The sequence below is a fragment of the Homarus americanus genome, unplaced genomic scaffold (genome assembly GCF_018991925.1).
Source record: "Homarus americanus isolate GMGI-L3 unplaced genomic scaffold, GMGI_Hamer_2.0 scaffold37032, whole genome shotgun sequence".
Lineage (NCBI taxonomy): Eukaryota > Metazoa > Arthropoda > Malacostraca > Decapoda > Nephropidae > Homarus > Homarus americanus.
The window spans coordinates 9,399,270-9,422,082 of record NW_024731852.1 but is presented as its reverse complement, the minus strand read 5'-3'; the positions used below and the strand labels follow the sequence as shown (position 1 = coordinate 9,422,082).

Here is a 22,813-nt window from a genome sequence, read left to right as displayed (position 1 = left end):
ACTTTTGACGACACACAACTATGTTGTAGTAAAAATATTATCTTAACTTTATGATGGTATGCACACACAATTAATAATTAAGAGAAATATCAATAATATTAGGTTTTTTAACACTTACATTAGTAGAAAAGATGGCTGGGCACACGGGGATGGGGGTTGGTTCCGAGGCAGAGGGCAGATTATTGGCCCTCACCTGTATCACTTGTATCAATTGTATCACTATCCACCACAGAGATTTGCAGGGCCTCTTTGTCAAACCCCTCAAAGTGCATATAAGTCCATATCCTCACTATCATTATCACTATCACTGACTTGGGCCGGCTGTGGTGGGTGGCGGGTGAAGAACTACCGGTAGGTAATGTTTTGATGACTGGGCGACCTTGTGCGCACCCTGCTCGCGCCGCTCTCCACGTAAAAGGGTACACACACCGCGGAAAGTGAGCATTCTGTGTTCGGCAGGGTACCGCGTAAACGTGTAAAGTGGGACCGCGTAAAGCGAGGGTTGACTGTATATATATATATATATATATATATATATATATATATATATATATATATATATATATATATATATATATATATATATATATATATATATATATATATATATATATATATATATATATATATATATATATATATATATATATATATATATATATATATATATATATATATATATATATATATATATATATATATATATATATATATATATTGTCAATATGTAAAATAAATTTCAAAATTACCAATAATTTGCTTGCAAACACAGAAAAAAGCATTTAGTTGAAGAGAGTCTCAAGCAAGATGTTACCTCCACTGAAAAGACACAGAGACTGATGCCTGTTTGGTGTGTTGACAGGCTGGATGGCGTGCATAAAACTAGTGACTTTACCTTCAATTATGTTCAATAATTCTTAAAATGACTCCAAAAAATATATTAAACTTTTAAAATTATTGAATAGCATAAACTTCTTGATATTTGCTAAAATGGTAAGGAATATAAACCCTAGAACCGATTACTGTATTGGCGGACTAATACTACAGCTGGTGAACCGCCAAATGCAAATGAAAACATGTTGAGGTCGGCTCATAAGAAACTAGTTAATCGAGGGACGAGCACCGAAGTTAAGAATCTTATGGAAGGTAACTCGTTAACCGAAATCACGTTAACTGAGGGACCACTGTACATACAGTGATATCCCCGTTAGCCGGAACAATTGGGAATGAAAGATATCCGGATAACAAGACAACTCTCTCAAAGCCGGAAAAAATCTCTCATCCCCCGAATTTTCTGGGTAACGGAAAATTTTTCTCTGAAGTTCCAGAAATTGCCCATTACACCATCTCTTGAACCCGGAAAAATATCCCTCATCCCCAGAATTTTCTGGGTAACGGAAAATTTTTCTCATAATTTCTAGAAAATGTGCCTGATTTTCAACTCCCAAACCCAAAAATTTTTTCGTAATTTTCTGGAAAATTTGCCCGTCAAAATCATTCCCAAGCCAGAATTTTCTGGAAAATTCCGGCTTAGGGAACGATTTTCTGAGAAAATTTCAATTCCAGTTGTCGAAGAGCTCTGGGTTTGAAGGATTCCGGCTAAAGGAGATATTACTGTGTATGTATATATTTATATACAGTGGTCTCTCGGTTAACGAACACAATTCGTTCCACAGAGTCACTCGTTAACCGAATCCATTGGGTAATTGGTTCCAGCTCACAGAAAAATACATACAAAGTAAAAAAAAAAATGCAGTAAAGTACACTTACTTTGTGGTGTGTATGTAGAAGGTTCCTGGTTGATGATGATGATGGGAATTAGAAGTGGGGGTGGAGGAGAAGGGAGAAGAGAAGGAAGCGGGGATGGAGAAGAAATCACCTTTCAGGGGACCCATGCTTGATGCAGTAATTTCACCAATAAAATTTTAAGTTCACTAGGTATAATTCAAGATTATTTTATTTAAACCAAAACTGCACTGTGCTATATATTATCAATATGTTAACTAAATTTCAGAATGATCCAATAATTTTAATGTAAATATGCAAAAATATTCAAGACACCAACAAAATCGATGTTCACGCCACTGTAAGCAAAGCCACACTGACGCCTGGTGGGTGAGTCAAGCGACTGATGGGCACACAAAAAACTAGTTCCCTGTACTGCATATATTATCAATATGTTAAATAAATTTTAAAATGAGTAATAATTTTAATATAAAAAATGCAAAAATATTAAAGAGCACAACTTTCTTGATATTTACTCCACTGGAAACGAATGTAAACATAGAACAGATTACTGAATTGGCAGATTAGCCCATCAGCTGATCAGTTGATGCTCACAACAAAATGTGTTTGTCATAAGGATTTCGTTAATCGAAGTTTTGTTTGTTAACCGAATTAAAGATCCTTATGGGAGGTAATTCATTAACTGAAATTTCGTTAATCGAACCGTTAGTTAACCGAGGGACCACTGTATACAGTATAGTACAGTATTTTACTCCTAATGTAAAACAAAATCCAAAAGCGTGTTCCTCACTTCCTAGCTCAAAATGTTTTTCGTGCCTAAACTGCATGCTATACAGGCAGTCCTCGACTTACGACGGGGTTAGGGACCCAAATCCAGGTCGTAAGTCGAAAATGCGAAAATATTACATAGAAAATCTAAAATGGGTGTCTCGTTTTCTTCTCAGCACCACAAAACTCTCACTTTTAAGCTTGCCAGCCATTTTAAAGGGGATTACAAACGAAAATTTTGTCAGTACACAGCGCAATCACTAACGTTGGGACTCGAAAATACGTAATTTGAAAAAGTTTTTGGTACGACTGGGACAGTCGTATGTCCAGGTGGTCATAAGTCGAGTAGGCCGCAAGTCGAGGAGTGGCCGTATACCACTAGATATGGAAATTGGTGAGGTTCCAATGGTGCACTCAGAGTTTTACTGTAAATTATGAAAAACCGAGCAAAACCACACATTTTTTCTTTTTTTTACATGTGCTATGATTATTATCAAGTTGTATTGGGTAGGAAAATTTTGGGGGAGAGTTTGGTATTTTTGGTTTGCATGTGGAAGAATTTATTCTTTGTACACAAAATAATATATGCTCTACTAGTAAATATGAGGAATAAATGAAAATAACAATAAATAAAAGAAAAGATCTAATAATGAGTTACCATTTTGTAATCTTACCACTATGCACAAGACAGCGAAGCTGTGAGAGTGAGAGAGCGCCACTCGCTCCCTTCTTCCCTCCATCACTCTGTGCTAGCTCCCATTCATTTAATAAATGTTAAACGCCTCTATGTTTTTGACCTGATGATTTATTTATTTATTTTATTTTATTTTTTATATTTTTTTTTATTATTTATTTCTTTACTTTTTTTTTTTTTTTGCACATTGTGTATGAAGATTGTGTGCATGTAACAGTGGAAAAAACATATATCTGTCCAAAAATACTAGTTGAAAATAAGTAACGCAGCTCAAAGCTTGGCTGGAGGCTCAGGTACCGACACTGCACCCCCTACCACGGCACTACCCCTCTACCCCTCCCACGATTGCTATGGATGTAAGAAATTTTTATTTCCTTTATGTTTTTGACATTACAGTATTGTAATCATTTCATTTATTTATTTATTTATTTTAATTTTTATGCACATTCTGTATTAGAAGATTGTGTATGCATGTAACAGTAAAACAAAAAATTCGTGTCTACCCTGGTCTGTGATAAATCCCACACAGATAAGAAATGTTTATTCCCTTGTTTTTGTCTTAATTATTTTATTTATTTATTTATTAATTTATTTTTATTTTTTGCACACTCTGCATGTAGGATTGTGTGTTCATGAAACTGAATGATAAAATATATGAAGAAAGTTATGTTTATACTGTATGCCCTAAATTACGAGTTGAGAAATATCCACAACATAACTCCCTACCTCAGCCTGATTGGGAGAGTGCTAGAGCCTACCTCAGCCTGATTGGGAGAGTGCTAGAGGGACATGGCCGCCCCAACTAACTGTCAGATTTTTGTGAAAAATTAAAATCCGAAGTTTGGACCTGAATGCTTTAAATTCAAAAGTAAGAATTACTGAACCCCATCAAAGGGCATTAATCCTGAATCATAATTCAAAATCTTGAGTTTCTAATGTTTACATATGATTAATAGTTACAAGATCATAAAACTTACTTAACTGGGCTGCACTGTTAGGGATCACTACCTAAGAGGCTTTGTTGCTTCACTGACCATTTTGAGGGAATATCTGTCGGCTCAGTTCTACAAAGAGGAACATCATCTTCATCTTAAGATTCTTGTACCTAATGAAGACAAAGAGGCAGCCTGTTTGGCTCTGAGAAACAGATATAAGATTAGATCTAACCCCCTCCTGGCAGTTATTCTAGTTTCAGCACAGAACTTCCTAGTTCATGTGTATTTTGTGATCCTTGGAATCTTTTCCACAAACTGCTTGTTACTAACTGGTTTTCATCAACAACATCATTTTACAGCCATTTACCACATTTGTGTGGGTTAGCCACGATTACCTCATGGCAGCTGTTGGACAAACCACCACAGACCCAGAGCATCACCTTAGAAAATGCAGTAGAAACCAGGGGATAGGCACAGCTCTGGTGACCCAATTGTCATCAGACATGTTGAAGCAAAGTTTTATGGCTGGATGCCATTCCTAATGGCAATCCACAGGATGGGAACAGCTGGCAAGTGCAAGATTACAACTCCCTGAGGTAATCGAAGATTATTCACGGGGTACCTTGATCTAAAATGGGGAATTGGGTCTTGAAATCCCATTTTATAATCAAGAGCTGAGGTGAGTGACTCGACCTTCATCTTCCCAAAAAGTGTGCTACGAAGTGACTCGAAGCGAGGATTGATCTCATGAAAATTACTAATTCACTCTTAAGAGAGATAAGTACTTTATATCAAACCTTTGGTCTCCAGATATTTTGGATGAGTAACTTCATTTAAGGTATTCTACTTCTGTTATTTAGACATGACAAGTTGGGCTCTGTCGAGAGAGAAGAATTTTGTTGAAAATCACACATCACTCGCTTAGTTGATGTGACCATAAAATGGGGTTTTAGAATTAATGATGATATTTAGTCTCATCTCTTGATGATGGTTCTGAGACTCCAACAGCAGTTGCCTGTATTTTATTGGCATCAGCCCTATTGTGACAGGTGCCAAAAGTTAAACACAATTTTAGAGAGGTTTAAGGGGTAAGAAATTACTGCTGAAAATGTGGGATTAGACATCAATCATTTTTACAGCATCCGCATAGGAGGTCATTTGGCCCAATAGGTACATTTATAATGAAAAAATTGATAGATCTTGACAGCAGTACTTAAGGTTAAGCTGGAAGTTAGGAAGAGTTTTACATCATTTCATCCTAGACCAATTAAAATTCAGAAGTTTTAAGAGGTTTCACAACCTTTGCTGTCTACAAGAGCAATGGATACAGCACTTGTACAGTACTTAATGGCAAGTAATTTTGTTTCAAGCTTTTTCATTAAAGTAAAATCACAGGGAGACAAAGAATATTCCTCAAATAAAGTTCAGAATTACAATATCTTAGCCAGGTAAGGTGTTCTTTTGAGAAACGATGTTTATACTGTATAATGTCAATAAATCTCAGGGATGCTCATTGAACCTTTTCTCATTCACATACAGTATAATATTTTCATTAGTTTAAAGTGTCCATTTAGGATTCAGACCCCACCGATCCAGATAACTGTACAGTAATGCTTATGGGAATCAAGATTGCCCCATAAGTGTTTACAAAAATATTCAGATTACCCTGTATATGAAGACGACACAAAATGTGAAGCAAAGGACTTGGAAATCTCCCACACTAAGAAGCAACCCTCCTAATGGAGAAATCAAACTATCAATACTGTAATCTTATTCTTAAATTTTAAATTTTTTTATTTATTTTATTTATTTTTTCATAATGAATAGGTTTTTTCTGACTTGGAATGATTTGTTCACTGCATTGTTTAGAAATTCTTGGGATTTATTGTTTGGTCAGTTGCATTTGGTCTTATGCATGATTGAATTTAATTTAACATCTTTTTATCAACTTAAACTGCTTGGGTAAGAGCATGGATCATGTGACCACTTGAATCAGCATGTGCAGCAATGCTCTAAATTACTCAGCCCACTGTCTACTCTTACTATATGCACAACTTATTCATATATTTGCTGCAATGTGGCATTTGCCCTGTTTTGTGGTATACATTGGCAGGTACTTGTGTAACTAGTTGTTCAAGGTCCCTCTTTATTGCTGCTTAGGTATTAGAATTCAATTGAATATTCTAAGTCAGATGAACCTGAAGCCTTGCTGGCTGTCAGAGAAATCATAAAGCTGGAAGTTTAAACCATTGATATGATCATCGTATGGTAAACAGAGAGCTGCTCTTTAATAATTTACACAAATCAAATAGGTCAGTATAAACTGCCACCAGACAATTCAGAGCCCCATGGAAAGACCATGTTCTACATGATGTTCTAATCAGCAGAATCTTTTGTTTGCTTATCTCATACCCTTGGCAAAAAAAGAGTGTGCTGTATCTCTGTTCAATCCTTTATTTTGTATTTTCCAAAAACATTGAATACATAACACAAAGACAGCTTGCCTTTTGGGGGGTTGGACAAATCAATTGTGCTGATGATGCTGATACTGTACAGTTATTTTTTGGTAGTAATTTGTAGTACTGTACTACTATATTATAATCTTAGGATTCCTCCAGGCTAACAGCCACAGGTTCCTGTTCAGCCTCCTGTTTTCTGGCTACTGTAATGATTACCAAGACAATATGTATGTCTTCCCCGTCAAAGAAAGCTACGTTTTTACTCGCTCTTTATTACATTGCAGGATGACCAGAAATGAAAAACAGCATCTTTAATTTTTTTATTCATTCTTTCTTACTGTGGTAATAACAGGGCCTTGAGATGTCTTATCTTGGTTATTCATACCGATTTCTTCATACAATGTATATTGTAAAGAGGTTGGATATTATTGTTAGTAATTGTGAAAATAATAGCTAGTTATGACTCCACATAGGTTATGCATGTGTGTGTGTGGTACAGTTGTCGAAACGTATTCCTACACCCCTTGTGGTAACCTGTGCCTCCAGACTAGTAGTAGTATCACTATTTATGAATGATTGGGTATTGGCCGAGTAACGACAGACGTGATTGGTGGATTGGGTTTGCTATAGGACATGTAGGTTGGCCGTTTGGAGACACGGGTTACAACGGGGTGTGGGAACACATTTCCACAACTGTACCTAATGCAGTTGTGTAACTGTGATTTCACACTAAATTTTAGTTGGTGTTTAGGTATCTTGTTGGGGCATTTATATCTGTCAAACACTTTTTTGTCCCTTTTTTATGTGTAAACAGTTTAATGCGTAATTTAATTGGTAATCCCATATCAAGGAAAATTATCTCTTTTTCACCATTGATTTCATGATGATATCTCAAGAACAAGGGGATAGAGCAGAGGTTTAATGGAAACAGGGGAGAAGGTATTTGGAACTTTTACATGATAATTTTGTGATATGCAGATGTCTGTCTTTGTATTTTTACATTGTTTTTTGTGCAGTTGATAGTTTCCATATAACATTGTCCAAGCTAAACATAACTTTACTTGACATGATTACTCAAGGACTCTTAACTTTCACATAATATCAAGTAACATTCAGATGTTCTATCATTATGATTTTGGCTATATTTCCTGCTCCTCAGCAGTTGACCCTTGCAGAATTCTATCTGCTTTATTTTTCTAAAACTGTGGTAAGTATCCAGTAGAAACCCTAATATTTAATACAGTAGCTTCATTGCACATGATTTTCATTACTGCTGACACTCAACTTTCATACATATCATATGTGCTTTATCCCACTGACAGCTTTCATACTTATGTGCTTCATACATGTTCTGCTGATTCCCAGCTTTTATGCACGTCCTTCTGATACCCAGCTTTTACACAGGTCCCTCCATACATCTGACAACCATTGCCACTTATTAAAGCTGTTACCAAATAGAGAATCTTGCATGTGTGATATATTTACCGGTATGTGACTGTCTGTCCGCCTAACTCAATGGCCAAATACTGTAAATAAGAAATTTAGGAGAAAGATTTTTTCCATTAACTTCGATCCATTGAAACAAAGAAGTAAATCAATCAAAAGTTTGTAATTACTTGATTGGTTCAGAAATATTTACTACACTCATGAAGCAGATTTATCTGAAAACAATCTCTCACTTTTCATATTTTTCACAAGTACGTACAAGTTTCTTGAGTTAAGAATGACTGTACAGTATACTGTACTGTATGTGAAAATACGCCAAGCTGCTTTTTTCTCCTGAACCAATTTTATCAGAGGGTGTTTATTGTCACCCATTCTCTTATGAGTTTGTGTACTGTATAGTGTTAGTTTTTTGGTTTCCTGGTCCTAACTTAGGCTTCAAGCACTAATGAACGTAATACAGTGGTCCGTCGGTTAACGAGCACAATTCGTTCCAGCAGGTTGCTCGTTAACCGAAAAACTTGTTAACCGAAACCATTGTTTCAATGGGTTTTTGGGTAATTGGTTCCAGCTCACCGAAAATTGCCTAAATTCAACAAAAAAGGTAGAAAAGTACACTTACTTTGAGGTGAGCATGTAGAAGGCTCCTGGATGATAATGATGGGAATTAGAATGGGGGTGGAGGAGAAGGAAGAAGAGAAGTCACCCCATGGCACCATTTCACCCATAAAATTTTAGTTCTCTTGGTGTATTTCAAGATTATTTTCTTTAAATCAACACTGCACTGCATTACATATTGTCAATATGTAAAATATATTTCAAAATGACCAATAATTTGCTTGGAAACACAGAAAAAAAGCGTTTAGTTGAAGAGAGTCTCAAGCAAGATGTTACCTCCACTGAAAACAGAGAGAGACTAACGCCTGTCTGGTGTGTTAACAGGCTGGATGGCACGCCAGAAACTAGTTTCTTTACCTTCAATTATGTTCAATAATTGTTAAAATGACTAAAAAAGTTAATATTAAACTTTTAAAATTATTGAATAGTATAAACTTCTTGATATTTACTAAAATAGTTAGGAATTTAAGCCCTAAAACCAATTACTGTATTGGCGGACTAATACTACAGCTGGTGGACCGCCAAAGGTAAGCGAAAACATGTTGAAGTCGGCTCGTAAAACACTCGTTAATCGAGGGATTGCTCGTTAACCGAAGTTAAGAATCTTATGGAAGGTAAATCGTTAACCGAAATCTCGTTAACCGAGGCGCTCGTTAACCGAGGGACCACTGTATAGTAAAAGATCCTTACTGTCTCGGGAGAGGAATATCCCAGTATATTTAAGGTCAATATATCAAGAGGTTAAAGTTAATTCTAGTACAGGTTGACAATCCCTTATCCGAAATCCTTGGGGCCAGAGGCATTTTGGATTTTGGAATTTTTCGGTTTTCAGAATGGTTAAGTTTTTTTTTTTTTTTTTTACACACACACACACACACACACACACACACACACACACACACACACACACACACACACACACACACACACACACACACACGTGTATTAGCCCACCCGGGCACAAGTTACTGGCCCACATTGGGGCCTGGGAGGCGAAAATATAATAATAATTATAATAATAATAATTCATAGGGCTAGGTCGTGTTTCTCACTTTTGATCTTTTTTTTATTCTTGTACTGTATTTCTTTATTATTATTATTATTATTTTATTATTACAGTATTATTGTTATTATTTTATTTTGGTGTATTTTTTATTAAAGTTTTTATTTACTATGAATAATTATTATTATAATTATTATTATTACTATTACATTTTCGCCCTCCAGGCCCCGATGTGGGTCAGTGATATATGCCCAAGTGGGCTAATTCCTGTTTAAAAAAAAAAATAAAAAAAGTTTTGCTCCACAAAAAAAACCTTTCGGTTTTCAGAGTTTTCGGTTTCTGAATTTCGGATAAAGGGTTGTCAACCTGTATTGCTAGGTGGAGGATACATCCCCTGAAAAATATTAAAGCCATTTTTGTAACTTGATAAGAATATTGGATTGTTGGGATGTCATTTGTGGGGGTTATATTACTGCTTCCATGGTAGGCCAAGTGTGATGCATTAACTATAAAATTTAAGGTGACTAAATCAGGGGTGTCAAACTCATTTGCTACGGCTGGCCAGATTTAATATGAGTACGTACACATTATGCTGGCCATGTAACATAATTATGAGCACTTTGTGATTGCCCCTTTGGGGAGTAGTGCAGCAAAATAAGGGAGGTGGATACAGGAACAGGATTAGAGGCACTGGCGGCTGAGGGCGAGCACGAAGCTCTCTCTCTCTCTCTAGAAAAAAAAAAAAACAACCCTGCATGTGCTATCTGCTGCATAATATATAGTTACCTTGATTAGTCTCATTGTCTGCTACTGCTGCTCCCTAATACTTGGCACCTCTTTGCATGGACCAATGCATCAAAGTTTGGAGCTAATGACTGAGCTACAGCAACCTTCAGTATTGAATTCGGGTGCAAATCAGTAAGTTGAGAACAAAGCCGAGATTTGTTAATGTTCATTACAGAAAAGAGCTGTTCATAAACATATGTACTGTACTTCTAAACATGGACATAATCTTTGAGGCAAAATTCTTAATCCTGGGATAATTTGGTCCCACAGATTGATAAAATGTGCCAACATCGTCACTCGAAAACTTGTTCCTCAAAACAAAATCACACTGAAGCTTAATTAATTCTAACTGAAGATGTTCTGGTACCTCATTAACACTGACAGAGAATGGGTTCTGAAAATGGAAGAAAAAAAATTTCTGAAGGTATTTAAAGTCAGCAAATCTTTCTTGGAACTCATTCCTTAACTTGGAAATCTTGATACAGTACTTTTCTGTGTTGGTATCACCATGAAGCTCAGGTGTGCCTTGCATGGACTTTAAGGACAGAAAGTGTGTACTATTACTTTCTGCAAATTGCATTTCTAAAGCTGCAGTTTCATCTCAAAGGCACGAATACAGCCATAAAACTCTGTTACCAATTTATTGCGTGCTTGCATCTTGTGTTCAGGTAATTTAAGTGCTTTGTAATATCTACCATGAAAGCTAAATCTTGAAACCATTCATTATCTTTCATTTCATGCACATCTTTTCCTTTCTGTTCCATAAACATCTGTATTTCACTACGCAATTCATTAAATATCTTCAGTACGACTCCCCAACTTAACCAGCGAACCTGGCAGTCCGTGTGTGTTCTCATTTACCTCCAAAAAGCAGTTGAACTGTCTGTGGTTCAGACCTCGTGCTCGTATAAAGTTCGCTATCTTTATAAGGACATCCATGACATTATCCATCTTTAATGTTTTACTGCACAACACTTCTCAATGTACCTGTATACAGTAATGGAATGCAAATTATAAAATTGATGGTTTGGGTTCACAGCTAGTAGTTTTCCTTAGATTTTGTTGCCACTCCAGCTTTTTTACCCACCATTTGCAGTGCCCCATCTGTAGCCAGACTCACAATTTATACCCAGTCAACACCTAATTTATCCAGTGCCCCTACCAAACTCGCAAAAATGTCAACATGCCATCACCTGTTGTTGTTCCCTTCATTGGTACCAGTTCCTCCAACTCCTTTGTTAACTGCATTTTTCATCCACACCACATATAGAAACTGCAAGTTGTGCTACATCAATTATATTGGTACTTTCATCAATTACAACAGAAAATGCAGTAAAGGACTTATCTTTGTCTTTGAGCTGACTGTTAATATTCTCTAATAATTCATTAATTCTCTCTGCAACTATAATTCTTGAGAGGCTAATGTTTGCAAATGCTTGACATTTTTCCCAGCAAATATCTTCTGAAACCATCAACATAAATTTCATTATAAATTTCCCTTCAGAAAAAGGCTTTTATGACACAGCTATTTCATGGGCAAACCTGTAACTTGCCTTAACTGCAGCATCACTGACTTGGTGAACACTCTTAAATACTGACTGCTCTAACTCTTTAACTTTGTCTTCACGTAACTTGCCACTATATTTATTATACTTCGGAGCATGGTTAGTGTCATAATGCCTTCGAACAGTGTAATCTTTGGCAACAGCTATCTGTTGCAACAAATCAAACATGTTGGCTTTCCATTCATTTCAACAAAAATGTACAAGATTGTCCACTTTTCCTGCACCACCCAACTCTCATCATTAATTGTTCTTTTCTCTGATAACATGATTATGGCTCAAAAGTAAAAACAATGGACACTACTTCTGATATTTGCAATGCTCCAACTGCCTTGAGCGACTATGCAGGACTAGGACCCATGTGACTGCCCAGCGAGAGCCTGCTGCATCAGAGCTATCACTTTTAATACCAGTACGCGGCCAATGGTCGGCCCATGTCACAACTCATACAGTGGCATGCTCAGAACCACAATTAACCATTAAAAATATCTCTAATTGCTCTTACATTGGTGCTGTTCCACTGAGTATTTTATTCTAGCAAACACCAGACAATTTTATTCAGCTGAGGGAACCCCCACTAGTCAAAGGGCTAACAATGCATTTATCAGGCCATCACTCTAGCCCCAGATACGTACTGGACTGAGATTCACAAAACATCCTACAAACACTTGCCTTTGAACAGACTCAATAGAAAAGATAGAGTCAATAGACTAAAAGAGTATTATCTGATAACTTTTTACTTCAAGTGCTACTGTCTTAGGCTCTTAGCTGCTCAAGGTGCAGCTGGAGCAGCCAGCGTGCCGCATGTAAGAGGGTGTTGGGTCGCGGGCTGCATGTAAGAGGGTGTTGGGCTGTGGGCCACATGTAAGAGGGTGTTGGGCCGCGGGCCGCATGTAAGAGTGTGTTGGGCCATGGGCCGCATGTAGGAGAGTGTTGGGCCGCGGGCCACATGTAAGAGGGTGTTGGGCCGTGGGCCGCATGTAAGAGGGTGTTGGGCCATGGGCCACATGTAAGAGGGTGTTGGGCTACATATTTGACACCCCTGGACTAAATGTTCACGATCATATGAGGCACTCCAATTGATAGTGACAAATCAACCAAAATCATGTTTTGAGTAAAATGAGGGTAAAGTTTTTCAACTTTAATTTTTTTATTACTTGGTAACCAACCATACAATTTTGATGATTTTTGTGTCAGACTATAGGAAATTTAATTTAGTTTTACCTGTCATAAGAAATAATGCTGAAAAATGTAGATAAGTTTATGAAAATCTATTTCAGAGTGAAGTATGTGCTGTGGAAATGCCTGAATGGCAATATTTTGGCTGTTGCCCACAAGGTCCAGGGTTCAATCCCTGGGAGATTCAGGTGTGAAAAAAAAGTTACTCACCAATCCTGATGGTGTGTAGGTGTGTGTGGTGATGGAAGGTGGAGTGGGATGGGGGTTGGGGGGTTAGTAATCACGGAGGTCATCACCAGGATCGCCCTTATCGATGTATGCCACTGGATCCCTCTGCCCCACAATGATGTCCCTGAAGTAACCCCTTTCAACTCTCAGGAATATACTGCATCAGGTCCTCAATGTTGCTCAGTTTCTCGGGGGTCAGTGCCACAGGTTTGTCATACTTGGGTTGTAGAGTCACAGAAGGTAAGTTGAAGGTTGGGAGGTACTTCCTGCCATGCTCTTTCTGCAGCATGACAATATAGGGGTCTGTGAGGTTGAATGCTGTCTTGATGCCATACCCCTCCTTGTAGTTTGTGGAGTAGGTCAGGACCTTGGCATAACTGAAATGGACCCCTGGTTCATGGCATTGGGTGATCTGTGAAACTAAAACAGAGACATCCGGAAGTCCTCCCTCTTCATTTTCACAACTGAGATTGGTTTCGTGTGCCTGCACCCCCTGATTGTTGTAGCCTCATAGCCCTCTTAGAGTATAGACCTCCATCTTCCTGAGGGTCGTCTCTATGTGGTCAAAGTCACGATCATAGGAAAGGTAGGAGTGGCCAGGAACCATGAAATTGTGTTTGATGTCAGTGAAGCGCCCCTCATGAATCTAAGGAAGGCAGGTCAGATCAAAGTGTAGGTTTTTATTTTGCCCTCCACAATTATCACTGAAAATAACGAGTTTCATGACTGAAGTGGTTACTTGTGTCCTGATGTAGTGCATGACACAGCTGACAATTTCATAAGACCACCCCCTCCTTCCCTCTTTGCTGTGGTTTCACTCCACCTATACATTGAAGCGTTCCCAGTTTTGACGTTGTGGATCCCAAAGTTATAGGTCCACAGTGTGTGTTTATAATACAGTGCTGTACTGAACACCAGAGTTGATGTGGGGAGTTGGGAGTGTCTACTCCAGGTCGATCGAGATGACACTCGCCATCATCATCATCATCAGCATATGCTTTCAGGTAGCCGTGAGGAACTTTGGCTCGATTCCTGTGCAGGGTTTGTTCAGTGGTGAGGCAGTTGAATTCCTGCACAATCTTCACCTTGTCTGTGGCAGCAAGACTATAGCAAATCCTATCACAGGTGTTGCAGGTGTCAGCCATAGGTGGAGAAAAACCTAGGTTGAACTCTTGATTGAACACATCCTGATAATAGTGGTGGGTTACTGCTTTAAGAGTAGGGTCTTGTTCCTTCAGCCACTCCTGATACATCCTGTATGTAGTGGTACGTTCACCTCCGATGGTAAATATTTCCGGTATGGACTTTTAGCATGGCTGTAATGACTGCTAACAGCTGTATAACTATTAATGTGTTAAATCACCAGCTGTCTTCTGTCTAAACTAATACCGGGCATTGTGATGCAGCTGTCTTGTCGTCCTCCACAGTCCCAGTCACATTCACCTTACTCAGCACAGTCCTCACACGCCATTCAGTAATCCCGTGAATAGAGTAGAAGGCATTCTTACACACTTTTATTGTTTCATTCTCGTAAATCACACGGTACTTAATAGTACGTAATTTACGTGAGACACGGTCTGCAATACGTGAACGGCCAACATGCCCAGAGGTTACGGGTTTACTAATGTAAATGTTCTGTTTATCAAAGTTACCAATAATCCAGAAATCATGAAAAAATCTTATTTACTTTCTCTTCACCAAGCTTGGCCATGCAGCCATCCTTGCGTGTGGGGCCAATAACACATTTCCCCACAACTTTTTTCGTTCTCACACTAGTGTACTCGGTGCCATCTTTTCTTTTCTGCTTTGTCACCTCCAATTTCCACTTATTTTCGTCCGTCACTCACTTATGTGGGTGCCTAGGACCCTCTCCTGCATTATCACTCTCAGATGAGGACATAATGAAAGTAATAATATCCAAGAAAAACACGAAAAAACAGAGAGACGAAGAATTATGACACAATCGGGGCAAAAGCGCGGGAACTGAGACAGAAACACACACACATCCCCCCCTGAGTCATCACCTGATTGGCTGGTGAAACCCACGTCGCTGACATCAAGGCCAGCCCGTCCGCTGAGTGGACTCGCATTAAGTGGATTCGTCGTTATTAAGGGGAGTCGGCCACTCAGTCTAATAGCCAAGTGCTGGAGCCATAAGGTCGATTTTGAAATCTCTATTAATTGGAAATTTAGCCCTAAACCTTTGACGAAGGATGACGAATAAACCCTGTATTGGGTAGCGAAAGAGTCGGGCTTCCTGTTGAAACAAGAATCTGATTTGGGCACCATTGGTTGATTCGTCACTATCAATCGGAGCGCCTCATATATGGGTCCACCCGCAACATCAACTGATGTGTTTGAGTTGAAATCATTTATTACAAACTGGCTGAACTAAAGTAGGTGTAATTCCCACTGCAGTTCCTCACTACTTTTAGATTTTTATGACAAATTAATATTATCAAGTTTTTGTACCATACAGTAGTAATTTTAATTATATTTGATTTATGAATGTGTCCAGGGATATTTTACAAACCCACTGCAGCTCAACCCCATCATGTAATGATCAACTTTTCTTTGTAAATATTGTTATTTTTATTATTATTATTTCATTTATTTTGTTGTTGTTTTTTATACTGGTACCTTGTACTGTATTATTATTTTTTCTTCCAAACTAAGTATGGGTGTTTGTAATGTATACTGTACAGTGGGGTATGCTATAACGAATCTAATTGGTTCTAGAACCTTGTTCGTTATAGCATTCGTTCGTTATAGGATTAATTCGTTCCAGGCCCCCAAATACAACCACTTAACACTGAAAAATATAATATAAAATTGTAAAAATTGTAAAAAAGTGCATAAATAAGCATCTAAACCCCTGAAATAAAGAACGTCATTAATACTTGTAATAAAAAAACAATAAATTAGTAAAAAAAAAGAAAAAAAAAGAATTTTTTTTTCTAAATAATGTTCGTTGTAGGAGTTTCGTTCGTTATAGCAATCTCAATTTTATAGGTAAAACCGTTCGTTATAGGAATATTCGTAGTAGGATCCGTTCGTTATAGCATATCCCACTGTATATCCATTTAAATAATTTTTGTAAAATCCTTTGCTGTTTGTTTGAGCTATCACATCAACAACTCCGAAGAACACTTGGACTGAAATTATATACTGTACTGTATATGTTATGACTCCTGCCTGGGATAACAAAGGAAATTTAACCCATCAGTTAAATTCACCTACTTTTAGTATCCTTAGCAACCATCTAATTTCTCTTAAATTGATTGGTTACCATTTGTTTTGTGAATTGTGTCTCCATATCATTGATGAGGCATTGCAGCTCATTTAGCAACCAGTCAACTTTAAAGAATTCTGATAGTTGCTAAAGACACCAAAAGCGCAGTCTAAAAGTTAAGTATGAGAAGAATCTAGTTAAAACAGTGCCCTTTTAAACAACCTGAAAGGAAGAAGTGATCAAACACCTAAAAATGAGGTTGCACTCCATCCTTTCTCAACAAACGTTTAAAACGGTGCAAGTGTAAAAGGTTTCTGTGTGAAATAAAAGTACAGTGCAGGTATAGGGAAGTGTTCTTAAAGTCTCCAATTCAGCCTTTATTTATTGTACCCAGTCACTCTGCCAAGTAGAGGTATAGAAGTGTGGGAAATGTTTTGTGTGTGTGAGAGTGTACAGTACAGTATTGAAGTGAGTATGAGATATAAAGAGTAAATGTGCAAGAAAGAGTGTTTGTGGGTGAGGAAGAATATATACTCTGTATATATATATATACAGTGAAACCTCTCTTTACGCGATCAATTGAACCCACGGAGGCCCGCGTAAAGCAGGAAACCCGTAAAGTGAACAACAGAACAGAGGGATTAATTGAAATAGAGACTGGGCCGACTCCCACATTCCACTTTTTCAGACACAATACCTACGTTGTAGTAAAAATAACTTATTAATTTTATGATGGTATACACACTCAATTAATAATTAAGAGAAGTATCAATAATATTAGGTTTTTTAACACTTACATTAGTAGAAAAGATGGCTGGGCACACGGGGATGGGGGGTTGGTTCCGAGGCAGACGGCAGATTATTGGCCCTGACCTGTATCACTTGTATCAATTGTATCACTCCACCACAGAGGCTTGCATGGCCTCCTTGTCAAACCCCTCAAAGTCCATATAAGGCCATATCCTCACTATCACTGACTTGGGCCGGCTGTGGTGGGTGGCGGGTGAAGAACTCGGTAATGTTTTGATGACTGGGCGACCTTGTGCGAACCCTGCCCGCGCCGCTCTCCCCGTAAAAGAGTACATGCACCGCGTAAAGTGAGCATTCAAGGTCTGGCAGGGTACCGCGTAAACGTGGAAACGCGTAAAGTGGGGTAATACTGTGTGTGTGTATATATATATATATATATATATATATATATATATATATATATATATATATATATATATATATATATATATATATATATATATATATATATATATATATATATATATATACACACAAACACACACAGAGTGGTCCCTCTCTCGGTTAACGAACACAATTCGTTCCACAGATTCGTTCGATAACCGAATCCATTGCTTCAATGGGATATTGGGTAATTGGTTCCAGTTCACAGAAAAGTACATACAAAGTAAAAAAAAATGCAGTAAAGTACACTTACTTTGAGGTGTGTATGTAGAAGGTTCCTGGTTGATGATGATGGGAATTAAAAGTGGGGGTGGAGGAGAAGGGAGAAGAGAAGAAAGTGGGGATGGCGGAGAAATCACCTTTCAGGGGACCCATGCTTGATGCAGTAATTTCACCAATAAAATTTTAAGTTCACTAGGTGTAAATCAAGATTATTTCGTTTGTAATTCCCTTTAAAATGGCTGGCAAGCGTAAAAGTGAGAGTTCTCGTTGTGCTGAGAAGAAAAAGAGACACCCATTTTAGAATTTAGACTTACGACTTGGTGTGTATGTGTGTGTGTGTGTGTATATATACAGTAGAAGTCAAAAAATCCGGACTGCCTGGGGATTGGGTCGGTCTGGATGTTCGGATTTTCCGAATTCTCAGGCAGTACTTTTAAAATTCAAATTTAAGGAGGAATAAAGAAGAGATGAACAGATACATTTTGATAGTTTATTCATTAGAAAATATAGCATGCTTCATTTATCAAAACGAGCAGTTTTAAAGAAAAAGCTGTGAATTCTAGAATTTTATTCTTTGCCTTTTTTATATCATAAATTGTAGACTTTCCAATGTTGTGTATTTCCATTAGAACAGTATTGCTCACACCACGTGCTATTTTAATTATTTAAAGTTTGTCACTCAATTTCAACGTGTTCTTCTTTCTCTTCACACAACGAAGTTTATCTACTGTAGGAGCCATTATTATGGGCTCTGTAAATGGAAAGAGTAGGACTCAAAATTACATACGTTGTCACAGTTTGATTGCTCGTTTTAAAGTGGCGACCGGGTAGTCGCTTGTTGTCGCTGTGCAGCTGTGGCGCTCACGCATGCACACTCAAGCCAGCTAAAAAAAAAAAAAAAGTTTGAGTTTTCGAAAAGTCCAGATTCTTGGGTGGTCCGGATAAGAAACCCCTTGCTGAGAGTTAAAGGATTTTGTTTTGTATGTCTCTGTACGTTCAGAAATAAAATGAGAACACTAACTGGTGTGTATACCATTGTTGAAACAGCAGATTTGTGGTTTAGCATCCAGTCAAAGGGTTGGGGGTAATATACTAGCTGCTGAACACAAATAATCAGAGGATCAACACCTGTCCAGCCATCATGCATTGTAGCAGGAAGGCTTGTATGCATACAAAAATTTATATGTACTGTATGTTCTTAGGCTAGCACTATTCTTTCTTCTACACCTTCACTGGGTAGACTGTTCCACTGGAAGAGTTACCTGTTAATGAGTCTTTTTGTAATGTTTAGTGATGACTGAAGTAAGAATAATAAGCTATGGAAGAAAAACTGATTGAGGGAACTCATTATGAAGGATGTGCATTATTATAGTAGAATTATAATAACAATAATATTTATTCAGTAAATTTGTCATACAGATTTACAATACAGTAGGTTGTAGACAATGTAGGTATATGGTGAATGTAGACCATGGGAGTACACAGTCTCCTAAACTTTCCTGTGTGCCTAGACAGTGCAATTCAACAACAATGGTAAATAATAAGACAACTTTACCAAGGATAACCGAAAAAACTGTCAGGCGCCTATTTCCAGGAGGGTGTTTTGCTTAGTCTTATGCTTGGTCTCTAATCAGTACTGTAATACTAGTATGTTTACAGGATTATTTGTGAAAGGTAGTTGATAGAAATCAATAAGTACAGTATTACATTGGGCTGTCCGAAGCTGGCGGATCACTATCACAGTTCTATATTCTGTGGTTTAATACAGAAAATGACTTCTCTTTCTGTAGCTTCATATACAGTACTGTATTATGTTTTTCTTTGTTTTAACTTTGAATTGCTTAATACCATAACTGGTTTTGTTGTGGTCTGGTAACTTGTTCTAGTCTATTATACCAGTAAAGAAGAAAATGTTTTTCACTTAACTGCAGACACCAGATACCATAAAATTATGTTCACTCCCTCTAGTGCCTTGCTGGTTCATGTCCCTAATCCTAGCAAAAAAATTTTTTAGATACTCTGAGCACAATCCATTGAAAATCCTGTAAGTAAGAGATACCAAAATAGGAATTGGTAAGGTAAAATTACAAAGAAGGTCATCATCATCAACAACGTTTTACGGCCATTTTCCATGCATGAGTGGATTAGCTGCGATTACCTGCTTGTAAGTCTCCATGCTTCACGATCTCATTTCTTGATCAGCTAAAATGAAAAGCATTGAAAGATGTGACATAAGGAGACAAAGATAGTATAGTTAGGGAAATGAAATAGCAGAGAGTGAGTATGGAAGACAAAACATAAAAAGGAAAAATGGAGAGGCACCAGTTGTGTATATTTTTTGCTGGTTTTTTTTTTTTTTTTTTACAACACATCACTCCCATCTCAGCATATGACCATGACAGAAGAGCCTTCTGCCCACCCTATCACTATATGCAGTTCCTATATATCCTTTTTATTCCTCATATCCCTACCCCTGTTTCATTCTTAATACGTACAGTATATTTCTCTATGCTTCCTTGATATTGTACAGTCGTGTATATGTCGTTTCCCTCTACTCAGAGCGTATGCTACATTCCCCCCATACACCCTCTTTACTGTCTACTCTTTATGCATCCTGCTCACATGTCCAAAATTTACACCCTCCGTTTTGGTATTTATTTTATATGGTTTCTCCTTCCTTGGAAAAAATTTCAACTTTGTCTAAACCCAGTCACAGGTCACTGACCCACATCAGGGCCTGGGGAGTGAAAATATAATAGTAATAATAATAATAATAATAATAATATAATAAAAAATAATAATTATTATTTTTATAATAAATGATAAAAAATAATTACCATAAATAAATACAAAAGCGAAAAAATAAATCAAGGGTGAGAAACGATATACATTATGTATGTTGTGTTGTCAAAGTAAGAGAAACAATTGACCCTGCTATTATGTGTAAATGAGGCTGAAAGTCAGATCAGCAACCTGGGACTTGGTCACAATTTTTGTGTTGCCATATGGCAGCATGGTCTACCGTTAGACAACACATTATGCTTCCAATATCAGAGTTACTGAGAATTATACAGCTTGGGTTAAAGAGATGTCTCTAGATTACTCTTAGAGTTCTACATGAAGTGCAGTTTTATGGATGATGAAAAGTTAAAGCAGCAGCTCAAAATGATTATTTTAATAACTGAGCAGTTTTCGTTCCCATCTGGGGCATGTTTGGTATGTTATATCCATCTGTACAAATATCCATCCATCAATAAATGCTGGAGGAACAATTAATGTGATTGTTTTCAAGTTAAAGATGTGTTGAATATTTTGATATCCACAGAACCGGAACAAAGAAGAAGGATCACGAAGGGAGCACAGACACAAGGAACGGTCCAAGTCACAGGAGCCAGACTCTGACGTACCTACCAAAGAGAGCAAGAAAGAGAAGAAAGAGAGAAAAAGAGTGAGTGTCTTGTTCTTTCTCAATTTAATTACAGTACTTTTTTTTTTCAATTGGTCAGCAACAATGAACATTTTCTAAAGGGTGTTAAGTATCAATTATATTCTACAGAACAGTATATTAGACTGATGAGTAATAGATTACAGTACTTTGTGTGAATCTAGAATCACGGTACAGTACAGTGTACTGTATTATAATACAGACCAAAAGGGTTGTTGAATTGTAGATACACAGTGTGTCTCTTGTCTGTTACCTCTTCCACTTTTTGTTTGTGGTGATTCAAGGGAAAAAGGTGTGAGGAAATGGTAGGTTAATTTGACATGAGAAAAGTGTAGAAAGTAACAGGAAAAGGCTGAAATGACAATAGAAACTCCACAAATTGTAAAATAAGATGGCAAGGACATTCAAATACAGTGTGCTATGATTTTTATATAATAAAGGGCTGAGGTGATTTTTAACATACACACCTTCTCCCCACCTAGTTATTATATACTGTATCATATTTGTACCACTTATGTTAGTTTTATAATATTTGTCAATCAAGTGACTCATTCCCCAATTATGTAACTATATTTTCAGCCTTTTGGCTGCCATGCTCTTAAAGTAGACCATTAATTATTATTATTATTACACACACACACACACACACAGAAAGAGTGAAAGAGCAGTACTTTCAATTAATGGCCATTGATAATTATAAACTAATTTCATAGCAGGTCATCTTTGGAGTTCTGTATACTGTATATCATATGTTTAATTCACTCATTATTTCAGGACTTTTGCCACAGTAATGCAGGGTAGCTGAAATCAAGAACAATCACACCTCTCCATACACTTTCTTCCTTAATTTTGTAGTCATTCATTATTAGTGCTGTTATAGATATGATCTGCTCTGGGTACTCTCCTTCCACAAAGAGGTCCCAAATAGCAATCTGCCTTTTCATCCAACAGCAGCACTACATTCACACACTAATCTAAATTATTTTTTCTTGATTTTTCCTCGTTTTGGTAACTGAATACAAGAAGGTGGGGTTACCAGCCCCATGCTCCCGGACTGGGAGGGGGGGCACATCAAGCCCTGAGCAGGTAACCTGCTCCATTGTTTATATACAGTATTTATGTAGAAGTAGGCCTAAACTCTCAACTGTGTATGCCCTATACACAGATGTGTCAGATGTGTGTGTGTGTACAGTATATATATATATATATATATATATATATATATATATATATATATATATATATATATATATATATATATATATATATATATATATATATATATATATATATATATAT

At 37.2% G+C, this 22,813-nt stretch overlaps 1 protein-coding gene across 2 annotated transcripts in view; it reads left to right on the top strand.

The window, feature by feature from the left end:
- The window catches only part of LOC121868042 (THO complex subunit 2-like), a 75,056-nt gene extending 53,556 nt beyond the window's left edge, over positions 1 to 21,500 (top strand). For both annotated transcript variants that reach the window (XM_042368299.1, XM_042368298.1), the window contains exon 28: positions 21,395 to 21,500. The gene's annotated coding sequence lies outside the window, so the exon portion shown is untranslated. The remainder of the gene's footprint in view (positions 1 to 21,394) is intronic.
- The last annotated feature ends 1,313 nt before the right edge of the window (positions 21,501 to 22,813 follow it).